This window comes from Paroedura picta, chromosome 4 (assembly GCF_049243985.1).
Source record: "Paroedura picta isolate Pp20150507F chromosome 4, Ppicta_v3.0, whole genome shotgun sequence".
Lineage (NCBI taxonomy): Eukaryota > Metazoa > Chordata > Lepidosauria > Squamata > Gekkonidae > Paroedura > Paroedura picta.
The window spans coordinates 64,614,341-64,630,496 of record NC_135372.1 but is presented as its reverse complement, the minus strand read 5'-3'; the positions used below and the strand labels follow the sequence as shown (position 1 = coordinate 64,630,496).

At 40.7% G+C, this 16,156-nt stretch overlaps 1 long non-coding RNA gene across 1 annotated transcript in view; it reads left to right on the top strand.

Moving 5' to 3' along the window:
• LOC143836804 (uncharacterized) overlaps positions 1 to 13,638 on the top strand; it is a 49,104-nt gene extending 35,466 nt beyond the window's left edge. Inside the window, exon 3 of the long non-coding RNA XR_013230752.1 lies at positions 13,506 to 13,638. This is a non-coding gene — a long non-coding RNA (uncharacterized LOC143836804). The remainder of the gene's footprint in view (positions 1 to 13,505) is intronic.
• Positions 13,639 to 16,156: the final 2,518 nt, after the last annotated feature.

Below are 16,156 nucleotides of genomic sequence, written 5' to 3'. Positions count from 1 at the left end.
TGCATTTTAAAAATAACTTTTGACTGGATGTAGCATGACATTGGCCTGTGCAGTGTTCCTTGATATATGTTTTATCTGGCTGCAGTGCTGTATTAAATAAATTTGATTTGATTTGCATGACATTGGCTTCAAGCACCCCATTTTAAGGGCTTTCATCAAGCTGAACACGGAGTGGAATGCACCTTCTACCTTGGCCTTGGTATGCTACTGTATGTCTGATGATAACTTTATTGATATGGCTTGTGTGCTGGACTCACAGAGGCTGAATCTGCATGGAGCTTTTATCCCAGGCCAATTCAATCCCTGCCGATTACAATAAATGTGATTTCCATTTTGATTTTGGGAGATTTAAATTTTTCATCTGCAACAAGCATGATTGATCTGGGGTGACCCTACCTTTCCCCTGCAATATCCTGGAGTGGATATAATCCTCGATATTTGAAAAAACGGCATGAGTAAGCGTGCAGCTGCCTGCTTTCCCCAAAATAATTTGTTGCTGCCTTGTGGCTCGAATGCTGGAACAAGGCAGTCTGTCCCTGATTGGCTGGGTGCCAGTTCAAAGAATTCCTAGTCCCTGGTTGCAAGTTTAAGATTACTGTGCTCCACTTCTCACAGCAGAAGTGCCTCATTCTGTGAGAAACTGCTGTTGTCTCATCTCTGCTTGTCTTGGCTCCCCCCCCCTAAAATGCCCACCCACTGCCCCTGCCCTCTCATTCACTTGCCCACCCACCCGCTTGCAGATTCAGACCCTGTGAGATAGGGGATGCTGAGAGATCAGCATATCGTCGTAATTCTGGAGGATAAAATCAGGGGTCCTCATCTCCGCTCATCTCGGCATCCCTGCCTGCCCGCTTGCTCACTCACTCACAGCCTCATGCAGATGGCTTCTGTTTCAAGTCAGGGGGGGGAAGCATAAAGACTTGGGTTCAGATTGATCTGAATTCAGCAGAATCGAAAGCAGAAAAAAAATGCTCTGTGCAGATACAGCCAGAGAGTTTAATATTTGTTCCTTCACATGCCCTGTAAAAAGAGCTTGGAATGTATACCATTTTCTAACAGCATGAATGTAGAACTGTGCATTTTCCTCAGATCTAAGATTTAAGAGATGCTCTAGGATGCTATCAAAAGTACATAGGGTGTTTAACTGCCTGACTTCAACCATAGTCCTCATGGAAGATTGCATCACAGGTCCTTTGGAACTGTGATAGTTAATTGTGGCTTTTTACAAACACCACTTTACTCTACTTCTCTCCCCCCCCCCCTTTCACCTCTTCAATAGGGTTTAGGTCTAGCAACATCATTGTGCTTTTTTATTTGAATCCCTGTTTAAGCCTCACCAAAGCAAACAGATGGTTTGTTCCTTCAGAGAATGAACTGCAGTCTAACTCCTCGATAGATGAAAGAGGATGTTCTATGCCTTAGGCCAACTTACCTATTGAGTCTCAGAACAGCTGTTTGCAAAACCTATTCACTTATTTAGGCTGGCTTCAGAGAGCTGCTTTATTATTGCTACCTCCGTGATGACATTGATAATGATGACTTCAATGTGTATGGGAATGATGATCAGCAGCTTAAGAAAACAGAGTGCTTATAATTTTAAGGCCTATTTTTTTTGTGCTGGCATGGTTTTATTGCCTCTCTTTTAACCTCTCTTTATTACTTTGTTTCTTCATTTTGTTAGTCCCCTAAAGAAAGTGGAAAGGTGGCATTCAAAAATGTTCCAAATAAGAAGTTTAAAAAGCTATGGTTTCAGGGACTAAAAGAAATAATAAAAATGTTCAAATCTACCCTTACCTTTTCAGGTCAGAGACTGCACACTTTTAAGCTTTGCTTCTGGGCCCAATAGAAAGTGCAGGTTATTATCTTGAAAGCCTTCCTTGGCCTAAGGCCCTCACTGAACCACATTTCTCAGTGTACTCCTATGAGCCAGCTGCATTCCTCAAATAACCTTTTCCTGGTGGTGCCCTCTTTTAGAACTATCCATACAACAAAAGCTAGGTCATGGGATTTCTCCATGGTAAGTGAATTCCTTTGGAATGGTCTATGTAAGTAGGCACAGAAAACAGTTGCTAGATTTAGAAAGGCGTGCAAGACAGTTCTATTTCAAATGGCATTCAGTGGAGGTTAAACTGGGCATATTTGGCTGCCTTTTTAATCTCTGTGTTATTGTTCTTTGTTAGTAGACTCTTATGAGTTTGTGTCTGTGGCCATTCACATGGCTCTTCCGGGCTCCATAGTCATTGGTGACAGGTTCTAGGGATGCCAATCCTGACAGGTTCTAGGGATGCCAATCCCCAGGTGGGACTTAGGGATCCCCTGAAATTCTAGCTAATCTCCAGACTAAAGACGTCAGTTTCCCTGGAGAACATAGAAGCTTTGGAGAGTAGACTCCATAAACCAGGGACACTAATCAGGGACACTTTAGAGAGCCAGCTTGGTGTAGTGGTTAGGAGAGCAAACTTCTAATATGGTGAGCCGGGTTTGATTCCCTGATCCTCCTCCAAAGGCAGCCAGCTGGGTGACCTTGGGCTTGCCACAGCACTGATAGGGCTGTTCTGACCAAGCAGTAATATCAGGGCTCTCTCAGCCTCACCTACCTCATAGGATGTCTGTTGTGGGGAAAGGAAAGGGAAGGCGACTGTAAGCTGTTTTGAGATTCCTTTGGATAGAGAAAAGTTGCATATAAGAACCAACTCTTCCTCTTCCTCTTTTTCCTCTTCTTTGGACAATCAAAAATACTCCACTGAGGTCCTCCCCATCCCAAATCCTGCCTATTCCCTGCTCCACCTCCAATGTCTCCTATTATTTCCCAATTTAGAGTTGGCAACCCTTCTGAGAACACAGCTGTAAGAAAACAGGCCTGGTCCAGAAGGAATGTGGGGATGCCAGCAGGAAGGTGGTGATCATTCTGAGTGCAGAATGGTCAAAAGGCAGCCAGAGACAAAGGAAAATGGGGGAGGGGTGAAGGAAGAGGTGCTGGAGCTACAGGCAGAAGGTCACAGCACCTAGTTGGGAAAGCAAGCCGCCTGGTTGAATCAGCAGGGCAGTCCAAGATGACAGCTGAGCTCTCCTGCTGAAGGAAAGAGCCAAGGAAGGAAGGACGGACGGACGGACGGACGGACGGACGGAAGGAAGGAAGGAAGGAAGGAAGGAAGGAAGGAAGGAAGGAAGGAAGGAAGGAAGGAAGGAAGGAAGGAAGGAAGGAAGGAAGGAAGGAAGGAAGGAAGGAGGATTTAAAGAATGTAGCCAGGAGAAATGCCCAGCCCTAGAACTCTTAGAGATGCATACCTGCCAGGGCAGTAGGGACCAAGGACATTAGCCTTCAAGATAACTCTGGAGAATCAAGAAACAGTTTGGTTGGAAGGCATGGAGGTGTCAGGGCATGGGGATTGAAAAGCTTCCCAGAGACCTCTGTAGGCAATAGTGATTCTGGCACTTTGTACCAGGAGGATCCCCAGGTGAAATGACCACCAACCTGGTCTGAGGCTGTGGGCAGCAGTCAGTGTCTCTGAAGCTTGTAGTAGTGTTGCTAATCACGTACACTCTAAAGAGATAGCATATTATCATTATCATTGTTGTTGTTATTATTTAAAAAAAAATTCTTGCCACTCCCAAGGCCAGCTCGTGGTAGGTTACAAGTTGATATAAATATGTTAAATGCATGAATTAATAATGACTAAATGAAATAAAATAAAATCACACTGTTCCAAAACTTAAGGGTACTTTGTTTTGAGGTGTTTGGAATTGTTTAACAGGCAAGGTCTCGTTCACACACAGTGTTACCTAGAAGCGTATCCCCCATCCAGTAGGCATGTTTTTCATTTTTCTGACCCAGATGTAGAACTTTACACTTATGATGTTACACTTATGATGATGTTAGCCATTCAGTCATGTCGGACTCTTGGTGACTCTATGGCACATCTGCTGTCACATCTTTCGATCTTGATTTAAAAATCGAAAAGAACAAATGTCATGGATCTTATTTCTTTTATTATTGAAGTTTTATCTCTTTTTTATGTTCATTGCAATAAGCACTTGAACATGTAAACATATCAGATATTTATTTATACAGTATGAAATTCTTAGGTCTATATTTTGGCAAATATTGCCTACCCCTGCTCTAACCACTATGAAACTTTGGCTCTCAGTGCCATTTAGTGATATCTATCATATATTTTAAGCCATCCATATGAGTTTTAAAAGTAGGTTTGAAACTGCTGTATAGTCTTGTTTGACCATCCTTTCTTATACAGGCTGTGAGGCATCTTGTTTCACCTTATTATACAACCTTCTGTACAGTTCCCTGAAACATAATTTCAGACTTCCTGCAAAGATCTAGATTGGTCTGCTTTCCCTCAGACAGAATATTCTGGCTCCATTTTAAAGTTTACAGTAGACATTTTTTAGCTGTGTTGTATTTTACACAAAACAGAGGATTCTTTGGCATAATATAAGAAACACCATCCATCTCTTTAGAGTTTATTCTGCCACCTTCCAGTATAAAAGGTTTATGATCTGTTAAATCATCTGGAACTTGGGCTCAACCCAAAACCAATACTGATGAATAGCTAATATGACCTTTCCAGCATCAGAAAAACTGCAGGAAAAATCCAGAAGCCTCATTATCTTGCTGTTGAATACACAAGAGGAAAAGCCAATGGCTGCCTTCTGTGTAGCAGTCTCATGTACACTAAAGGGTTTGGTGCAATGTATGTGGCTGTTGAATCAGTCCCAAAGGCTACTGAGGGGCTAAAAACCAGCAACGTCTAATACATTTCAATAAATTATTTGTTTTAGCTCACAGTTGTCCCACTTTTACAAAACATTATAGCAAATAATTTGTTGTCGGTTTTAATTCATCCTTGAAATTCCATTAAGTGTTTCTGGGAATTCAGTTACAAAGGAGTTATCCAAGATTCAGTGGGATTTATATTTCTTCCTGGTGTGTGTGTGTGTGTATGTGTATATATGTGTATATATATATATACCGTATTTGCCGACCCCCCAACATTTCCACTCAAAATACAGTACTATTGGCCAATATGGGCAACTATGTCTATCCCAACTGAAGTGCACCCGGCGTATAGGACGACCCCCCCACTTGGAGGCATATTTTTCCGGGGGGAAAAGTAGTCTTATACGCCAGCAAATAATGTATATATATATGCTGGCGTATAAAACTACTTTATATAAGATATATATATATACACACACACACACAGAAGTTCATAAGAGTTTTGAATTTTTGATTCTGTAAAACCGTTATAAACTTCTGGAGTTTGTGACCACAGGAAAACTAGTAGTAGTAGTAGAAGCAGCAGCAGCAGCAGCAGCAGCAGCAGCAGCAGTAATAGTACATCTTTGGAAAACCTTATCATATATATCATTGAGTGCCAGAAGTTTCAATCTTTTCGGTTTTTTACTTAGTGAATTCATGTGGTCAAGGTTTGCCTTATCACACAGTAACTTTGGTACTCGTACGCTGAGTTAGGATGGCTGGATGGAGTCACTGAAGCAGTTGGTGCGAGCTTAAATGGACTCTGGGGAATGGTAGAGGACATAAAGGCCTGGATGATCATTGTCCATGGGGTCACGATGGGTCAGACATGACTTCGCAGCTAACAACAACAACAACAACAACAATGATTGAACTGCTTCATCTGAACGGTCTAGTACAGAACTTTCCTCAACTACAATGCTTTTGGTTTCAGAAGACATGTTTCTATTTTCATCGATGATCTCACAATGACAAAAAAGTTATACTGTTGGGTTTGACGTAGGAGACGGGTATAGACTGCTCATAGGTAGTAGGCATAGGATTTGTATGCAATGCATCCAACTTGTAAATGAAATCATTGTCTTCTTCAATTGAAAGGTCCCCAGTAGCATTCGGAGACCTCTGACCATTCCTTAGTATTGCTGGTGTTGGTAAGAGTGCATGGTTATGGGCAAGGTGGACATAAGTAAGACTCAGGGTAAGAGAACTCCATATGCTCACCTGCATTTCAGTATATATTCAGCATTATGACAGTTCTCAGATCATGCCCAGTAAAACAGACCAGCTGCAATGCATTGTATGGAGCGTGAGCTCTTTCTTCAATGAAGTGTTGCAGCCCAGTATAATTTGTTTCCTTTTTAAACTTCACTGCATCTTTGTTTCATGGGAAAGATTCTTTTTGCCTGTGGTTTATGGGATGCAAGCAGAGAAGGAGAGTTGTGCCAAATTTCAAAGTACTGGAAAATTCAGACCATTTCATTTCACAAACTGAAAGAATCAATAACAAATGCATACATTCCTTCTTTTTGAAATGCCCTGAATGCAATGTAAAATCTTTTTTTGGGGGGAAGGATCACATAGCAAACATCCAACTAACAGCAGCAGATGAACCAAACTTTTTGTTTTTATATGTGTTAACTTGAAATGTCTATATGTTATATGTTATAAATGTGTTAACTTGAAATGTTATATATGTGTTAACTTGAAAACAAAAAACAAACTTTTTGTTCTTATATATGTGTTAACTTGTGTTACATGGCAAGTTTCTGTTATTCAGCATTAAGTCACTTTAACACATCATCTGGCTCACCTTTTATTGAAAAGGTGAAGAGAAAAAATCCATGCAGGCAGGTTTATGGGGTTGCTGTTTATGACTGGGCACAGGAAAAGGATAGTATTGTTGCCTGTCCATCATTTTAGACTGGAGAGGGAAAAATCTAGTGGGAAAATATCTAAACTTACTGAAAGCACTGGAAGTAGTACAAATGTTGCCAGTTTTTAGTAATGATTTGTGAAATGATTATTCCATCTGTTTTTGATAGTGGAAGAGATCTTGTAGACTAGCATATCAGAACACATCCAATTCAGATCTTGCCATGAACTCATTTTGGTGGCATTTGGACTTAGATGGAAATATACAGATTTGCAACACATCTTCCCTGGAGCTGCCTTTGAAGGCAGATCTGAAGCTTTTATCTCATACAAAACAAAGCAGCCAGGGTCCTTAATGGAACCCATTGTAATAAGCATATATTTCTCTTATAGCTGCACCAGCTTCCCATTTGCTTCTAGGATCCTACATGCTGCTTTTAACACTAAGTGTTACGTGGTTTAAATTCAAAGTTTAAGTTCAAAGAAACCCATTCTATATTATTAACCTGTCTGAGCCTTGAAATCTATGAGGGAACTATTCTAGTGGGAACACACTTTATTTTGAATTAAGTTGTAAGGACTCATAGGAAGGTTCTTTAAACTTTGTTGTAGAATTCCCTTTCTGAGATATGTTTGGGATCATCTTTACAAGTCTCCAACACAAAATTCAAAACTTCCCTATTCTGGAAAGCATCTCTCCGTGTGTGTTGGCTGTGTGATGACCCCATGTTATCTATTATTGAATTCTTTGGTTGATTCATATAACAAAGTTTTAATATTGATAAACAGATTTTTAAATGATGTATAATTGTTGTAAGCTCCCTTGCAAACCCTATATTGGACAAAAAAGTAGCATAAAACTTACTAAAATACATAATGACATCTCTTACAGGATTGTCATAAGAATGGTTGAGGTAGTTAAATGCTTTAAATATTCAAAAATGATCATTTTATTGTTACTCCTGTTATTACAAGAGATGAAATGGAGAAGAGTATGCATTTCTTCCTCTTCTGATGGACTACTACTATAGAACTTGGGAAAGGCCAGTGTAATTCCCTGGTATTGATGTTTGAAATGAAGAAACAGGTCAAGTCCTCTCCCATTTCCTGGCCTGACTACCAAATTGCCACCAATCATTTCCCACTTTGCAAGTGTTGTATTCAGGGTTATGGGAGTGTATCAGCTGCTTTCACCTTCTGTGACATTATGTCTTTCTTCTCCACCCATCCAGTTCCCATCATTTTGTTTCCTGACCATACACAGCATAATGAAACCAGAAAGCTTTAACAGCTAATATGAATTTACTCTTCATAATTATGTCTCCTGCCTAATTTGTTTATAATTGTGAGACCATTTGCCCAAAATGTAATGTGAGACTATTTGCTCCTCATTTGCTCTGTGAAACTCTGGCACTTGCCAGCTCTATATGCATTCCCCTAGAAGTGGCCCCACATTATCGTTGTCTTTCTCTTGTGTTAGCCATAGGGCCACTTTAGCACTTGGGAACCGTGCTCCTCTTCATGCAATTGCTTTTTCATGTGTCTTCAAATGCCATCCTTTAATCCCCCCACCAATATTGCTTAATAGCTCTATTCTATAGAGATCTTTATTCAGAGTGCTGATGAAATTAAATGTTTGCTTTCCATTCTTATAATTTCATTTCTAAGCTGCTTACAAGTCCAGACTGGATGCCCTTTTCAACCCGGATTTCCATTTGCAGCACTATGCTTATAACTGAACTGGCAACATGCCCATCAAGAATGATTAGAATCAGTGTGATATACTGGTGAAAGTGTCATGCTAGGAAGTTCAGATCCCTGCTCAGCCATGATGCTTACTAGGTGACTTCGCACCAGTCATGTGCTTTCAGCCTAGTTTTCCTAATGGGGGACTATATGACAATAGTCTGCCACTTATCGCCATACCTGCGGTCCCTTATTAAGGCTATTACAATAATTGACCCATGGTGGCTGGAGGTGGTTTCCTTGCCTGTGTATGTAAAGTATAGAGCTCTTCTGTTTCAAGGGTAAGTTGTCCAAAGCCTCTACTTTCTAGTGGGGCAGGAAAAAACTGGTGATTCCAATGCGCTGGACCAACACTCTCACAGTAAAATGTTGCCTCAACACATTAATATTGCTTTCACTTCACAATGGCAAGTGATGTCATGATGCCAGGGGACACTAGAACTGGTAGGTCACCTGTCCCAAACTCCCACTGGTTGCCAGCCTTGGTCTGGCTGCCCTACCCAAAGGAAGATTGTCAGATTGCACTGGTGGGAATGGTAAGGTCATTTCCCTCTGTTGAGAGGCAGTGTGACTCCAAATATCAGTTGCTGGTGGAGGTGATGGCAGCAGGGGGAGGCTTCGATTCCTCACCCAGTGTTAAAGTCATCTGGGGATATTGGGTTGGCCACTGTGGATTAGATTAACCTTTCTTATGTTTGTGAATGTCTCTTCTTGCTTCCTTAAGTAAGTTGGGTGAGAGGGACCCCTAAAACAAATGAGTATACCTAAGCATTCCAAGCTTTGCAGGGAGATGAGAAATTACTTTCTCAGTTGGAGGAAGTCTAGATCCTTGTCCTAGTACTTTAGTTGTCAGGCTAGCTGGAAGGCCAAAATGGCAAGAATTGCCATCCATACCAGCCATTGCACAAACCCAGGCTACTACCTGATAAAATTTGAAGGTGCAAAGTCAGTTTTGGATTAGAGAAAAACTGTGAATCTGCTCCTAATATATCACTCAGCATGGAGGAAATCTCACTTTTGGAGAAGTCTCACTTGCATTCCAAATATTAAGAGTTATGTACAGGTAATGCCAATGAGGGAAGGCAAGTCTTCTTTAAAATATGAAAATGAAATGTGGACTATCCATCATTGTGAACAGCATTGTGCTTGAGAGTTATGGCTATGTGGCTTTGCAAGAAGCATGGACTGTAACTCATCGCTTACTTTAGTCACAGGGAATATTTCTAAGAATGATGGCTTTAGCCACTAACCATAGTGCATAAAATTTTTACATTGTGAGACTGGGGGATGGAAACCCCCACAGTCATAATCCAGTCAGACTGACAGGAATGGAGCCATCATTGCATCCCTCAGAATGGATTCTTTCCACCCAACCCATATGTCTTTCACTCCTTTTGAAGAGGGTGGCCCATATGTCATTAGCCATTACACATTCTGCTGCCAAGTGAGGATGAGCCACATCTTTTTCAGTGTGCAATTGCACAACCAAACCTGCTGTTTCAAATGCCAATTTTCCCCCTCCCCAAGAATCTTTTGAAGCTGAGGCATTTGGAATTATTTTTGTGCACACAGAGAATTTGTCAGAACCTCAAAAATGCGCACACAGACACACACACAGACACACACACGACTGAGCTCCACTAGCTGTAATCTGAACATTTCCTTTTGGATTTCCCCCTTGTATGCCATCTGCCCTCTTCCAACAGCAAGCATAAAATTCTCTTTGAAGTACTAATGAAGGATCTCTCAGCCATTAATGTCAACATCTTGAAACAGAGGAGTTCCCAGGCCATTTGCTATGGACAAATGTTGTATATTCAACTTTACTTCTTAAACCTTAGTCTGAGGTGCTACAGAACCTTTTGGTGAAATGAGAAGGGAGCTTTAAATTCACAGCAAGGCAGCACACTCATCTTTTCTGTGGGTTCATCTCTGGCATCTCTTCAAGAAAGGGAAATCAAAACTTGTACATTTCACTGTTTGCTGTTTTGTGCAATGGCAGTAAAACACAGAATTGGGGCAGACCTTTTACAGATGCTTTGGGCTCTTACTCCAACAGTAGCACAGACAGGCTATGGGAGCCACTGCAGTAGAAAGACTAGAGAGAGAAAAACATGGAAAACACAGGGAAAGTTTTTGTTGCATGAGAAGAATGGATTGGAGGTGAATGACTGCAACTTTTGTCACGTTTGCTCCAGTTGACAGCTAAATCTATAACAAGGATGATAATTTAGAGGTTGTAGAGTGTCAAACTGAGCAGGAACAGGACAGCTGTGCACCGTGTTTCATATGAATGATGAACCTTTAGAAACAAACCAAACTGAATTTTTGCATACTTCAAAGAAAGGTAAGTAAAACCACATGGGGTTACCCTAGTAAGAGGAAATGAAAAAGTTCTTTGGTTATGTCTTTTTGACATACATTATCATTGCTACCATATAAATAGCAAGGCATGTTTATTGAGAGGAGTCCTGAAGGGTAATCAGCCTGTAGGTTAGATATCCAGTGTTGGTCTGTAAAGAGTAGGAGTAGGGTATTCTCCCAGTGCAAATGGGCAGTAACAGCATACTCTAAGGGCCAAATTAGATGAGGCAAAATCTCTAGATTCGTTCTGTGGATGCATCTCAACACTGTAGAGTGAGTTCTCATTGATGAATTATTTTTTGCTTCCCCCCATTGTCTGAATTCTAGTTGGCACCATGATGACAGGGAAAGAGAAGCCCAAAATGGTCCTGGTATGTTATTCAATTATATGTTCCCTGATGTCATTTTGGAATTTTAAAACAGAGGCGGAAGAAGTAGAAATCCTCCCTCTGCACTACTATGATCCTGACCAGAGTCAGGGCCTTCCAATCATGTTAAAAGGAGTTGCACTTCAAGAACTCACTCTACAAAAATGGAGGTGGGTCACCAGTTATGTCCTAAAAGTTACAATAGGCTAACTGTACTTCCTACCCTGGTGATCTAGGCACTGAGAATCAAACTTGTGCCCATCTTCATATTCCTACTCAGTAGGGTTATGTCCCTGTTGGATATGACTAAATATTGACAACCATATCTTTAGAGAGATTTAAATAAATCTTGTACATGTGGTCATATTCCTTCTACTGATCAGCTTCATGTTGGTGGAAAGTGCTATAAAGTCACAGCTGATTCATGGTGACCCTATGGGGTTTTCAAGGCAAAAAACCTTTAGAGCTGGTTTGCCATTGCTTGCCTCCAAATCATGACCCTGGTATTCCTTGGAGGTCTCCCATTCAGATACTTGCCAGGACAACCCTACTTAGTTTCCAAGATGTAATGAGATTGGTTTAGCCTGGACTATTCAGGTCAGGGCTTAAAATTATGGTTGCATTAATAAATTATGTTTTAACAGTGGAAATCAAGTAACTGTCATCACAACTTATAAGGTTCCACTGCCCCAAGCAGAGCCAACATCATGTAATGGTAAAAAGCAGTGGACTCTATTTTACCTAAACTTTGGGTAAAATGCAGTGGAAAATTGACTTTTCTAACAGACCGATCAGCAGACTGGAAAAGCCCTGCAAAAATGGGCCAGGTTAAATGATGGTTATACTGTTCGCCTCGGAGAGATATATACAAATTCAGAAATAAAAGGGATGATTGCATTTCCTAAGGAGAAATGAACAAAGCAGCCAAAAGCCTAGCTAAACAGCATGAGGTTCTACTGTTTAAAAACACTGATAAACTGGCATCTTTAGATGAGTGGTACAGTATACAGCATGCACCTTCTGTTTTGCTTATCACATGCACCGGAGGTGGTGATTTAGTTATATTTATTTAAATGGATTTCTTGTTACACATAGCAGAATTATTTAGTCACCAACAGGCACCATTTCTGGAAGGTAAGGCACAGCTAGGATTAGTAAAAACAATCTATATGTCAAGCTAAAAATCTTCTGTTCATTATCTCCTCTGAAACTATTCCAAACTCTATGATCTAGTGATAAGCTGGAATTTGCAATTGCCAGAGGAAGTTATTAAGACATCAGCTAAATAGCCATCAGCCCCAGGGGCTTGGTTTGTAAGAAATGTTGAAGGGGGGGGGGGTGGAACTCCAATGCATTACACAGAAAAATGTTTGACAGATTCTAGTTTTAACCGTTTAGTGCAAAAAATAATAAGAATAATGCAAATAGGAAATGTTGCATTGCTGTGGATTTAGAGTATTATTTCCTTGTATAGGTGTAATGTAATCTATTTCTTTTAAGAATATATATTTTCTTTTTTTCTGAGCCTTATGCCTGTGATTCTTGTACATCTTTTGATCCTCCAAAAAGAATACCAAGGTCATTGTGGTCTTGCACAAACAAGTATGTCTACTTGTGTCCAATAGCACCTTTAAGACCAACAAAAATTTATTCAAAGTGTGAGCTTTTGTGTGCAGGCACACTTCTTCAGACAAAATGGAACAAGGATAATAAAAGTGCAGATATAAAGCAAAGGTAATTTCATGGCAAATTATTAGACCGTGTCATAATATCCAAATTATGCCATAATATGCTGTATGATAATTCTTTGCTAAAACAGCTTTTTTGTTGAGCTACTTCAGACCAACCTGGCTACCCACTTGAAAGTATGTCTACTAACATACTTTCCTGGGCCAGCACCAGAGGAGAAAGAGAAGAGGCAAACAAGGAGGGAAGAACTAAAAGAAAGTTGGATCTTCGAGACTCCTTTGGTTTCTGCAGCAATTGATAGATGAGACTAGGGATGAGGTGGGAAGTGGTGTTCATAAAGAAACGGGATATCCTAAACTCAGAAGCTTTTGTGAACAACTTTGCAGAACAATTGATGGAGGGCCAGAACCATTATTTTCTCCATCTGACCTTGTATGCACAGCTAGAAAAGGGAGATTGGGCTGTTCTTGCATAGAGGCATGTGGTAGTTATTCCATTTCTAAGTGTAATTTCAAAGAACACAGGATGCATTGTTGGCAATATATAGTGCAGAAACAGAATGAACCTGCTCTATTCTAGCAATCACCAAGGCAATGATAATCTACTATTGGGACCATGATCATTGTTCTCTTGAGGAGGAACAAGATTCTTGGGAGTGAATCTTATTTGTTCCATTTTCCTAATTCCAGGTGGCACTGCAAAGTTAAGAGAATCCAAAGAACATGTGAAAGCACTATTCAAGCAGTTTCAGGTACAGTAATTCATTTTCATTTATTCTACTTCATTTTACTGCACTTTCTCTACAATGGAAACTCAAAACAGTTTACACCAGTCTCCTCTATTTTAGTCTCCTCACAAAAGCCTCTGTGAGGCAGATCAGGGTAGAGTTTGCACTTGGCTTTTTATCCTGTCCCAGCCTGAATGAACTCTTTCCCTCTGCACTGTATTTTATTTCCATTTTGATTTTGGGCGCTTTAAATTTTCCCTCTGCAATATCTATGATTGCTCTGTGGTGACCCTACCTTTCCCCTGTGATATCCAGGAGTGGATATAAGTCTCTATATTTGAAAACCCAGCTTTGAAAGCCCCTAGTATAAGTGTAGATCTTCTGCATTTTGCCGGATTAACTTCCTGCCCTGTGCCTCCAGTGCTGACATAGCAAAGCAGTCTTCCCTGGTTGACCAGTGCATCAGTTCAAAGACTTCCAGGTTGCAAGTCTTCCCTCCCAAGACTTATTTTTGCCCCCATTTGGGGCTCTGAGTTCCAGAAGTTCATACTGCTCTCAGCAGAGATTTGCCTCATTCTCTGTGAGGCTGCTGCAGCCTCTACCCCCCTCTCCCCCAGTACAGGAAAAAAGAGACACAAGCAGCCTTGTACTGCACCTTGTACTCCCCGGCTTTCTCTGGCTTGAAATCAAAAGTCAAGAAATAAACCACTGTCCTTTAATGCCAGCCCCCCTCGCTCATTCAGGAAAAGAAACATAAATAAGCAACCTGATGTCCACAACTCCCCTCCCTGCTCTAAGCTTCCCCAATAGTGCAGAGAACGTTCTGTTTCAATTCAGAGGATAGGAAGGAGGAACACCCATGTTCCAATAAATCTGAATTCAGCAGGATCAACAACGGTAAAAAACAAAGTAAGTGCAGAACCAGTGTAGGTCTGAGAGTAAGTGACTGGCCCAAGTCACCAAGTAGACTTCCAAAGCAAAGTGGGTATTCAAACTTGGGTCTTTGAGATCTTGGACCAGCACTCTACCCACTATGGCATTCCAATCAATTTCTATTCTGAGAGAAACTCCATTTGAAAATTGCTCTAAATAGTAGCTGTATGTGGTTGGGGTGCCTAATTAATGGCCACTTTTGATCATCAGAACCAAACAGCCCCAACCCCATACCCACATACTCCAGGAGAGAATCCAGGATAGCCTTGCCCCAGCACTGATGAAATAGGGAAAGGAGAAGGCCAAGATCACATGCAGAAAAGCCCCAGCAACAGCTTTAGGGCTTGACAGCTAGGGGCTGGGCGACAGGCTGCACCTGGCAACAAGCCAGAGATGAATGAGAAGCCAGAAACAGCTGGGCGGGCAGGCAGGAAAAATGGATTCTTGAAACTTCTGTCGAGGGTGGAAAAGGATGTTAGAATATCCAAGATCTATAATGTGCATAATTCAAGGGCATGTAAAGTATATCCTACAGGGGTTATTGGAGGAGATGTTTATTTAATATAGAATAAGAACTTCTTGATGTTTTTCAAATAATCTCCTCCAGTGTCCTCCAGGGGGCACAGCGGGTGGGGCGCCAGGTATGCACTGATGGTAAACAGTGAGGAAGGAGGAGGCAGACCCCCTGCATCACCAAGCTCCATTCACCCACCTGTCCCAAGGGCTGAATAGGCTGTGTACATCATTGGATCCTTCTCGTAGAGACTTCTTTTGATTTTCCTAGGCACACCTTAAAATTATATAAAACTTTGCATTGGCCAAGCAATGAAACATCTCCACCTCTGAATCTATCAGTCAAGTTGATTTTTATATCAGAGGATCTTTTATAAAGTTTATTATCAAGAATAAGAATTATTCCTTCATTAGCACAGAAAGAAACCAAAATCTGGCTTTTTAAAACAGAATGTGATGCAAACTAATCTAGTGGGATCACACTTTGAGGGTCAAGTACTAGGTGACCTTCACATACTAATTCTTATAATTCTGTTACTGCTATTACCAACCACTGCTTGGCAAACCAGTGTCTCAAAAGGTTGTGGAAATGCTATGTGTGCAACTTTTTCTTTTTCTTTTTTTACACCACTTCACTCAAGTCAAAATGCTGCATATCTGACATTATTACAATTTGCAGGAAAGTAAGTATCCTAAAGATTTCAGGAATAAAACAAAGATCATTTGTGTGACTCTAGAATCTCCCATTTAGCTACAGTGGAACTCAGCTAGGGACATCATGCAAGTTCATATTTAATACTGTCTTTAATAGTTTCTGATCGTGGCACCAGCACCATTGTACATACCAGAGATTAATGGAGTGGACTACATTATGGAAGAATATATGCTAATTTTGGTGATCCAGATAGTGAAACTCTCAAATGGCACTTTTAATCATTGTAGATGATGCAATAGTGCTTCTGTGAACATCTGAAAGGAAGAGTGGGTAGTATAGAATCAAATACCTGCATGCATGATCCATAAAACATTTAGGACAATGTTCCTCAAATGTTTTTGCTTGTCTTGGTAAAAGGTCAGTATATGATTTAATTTTGTGAAGTACATGTTGTGATGTCATAGTGATCTTATACTGATTGCTAGCACTGTAGAAGCTGCTATCCCATCATG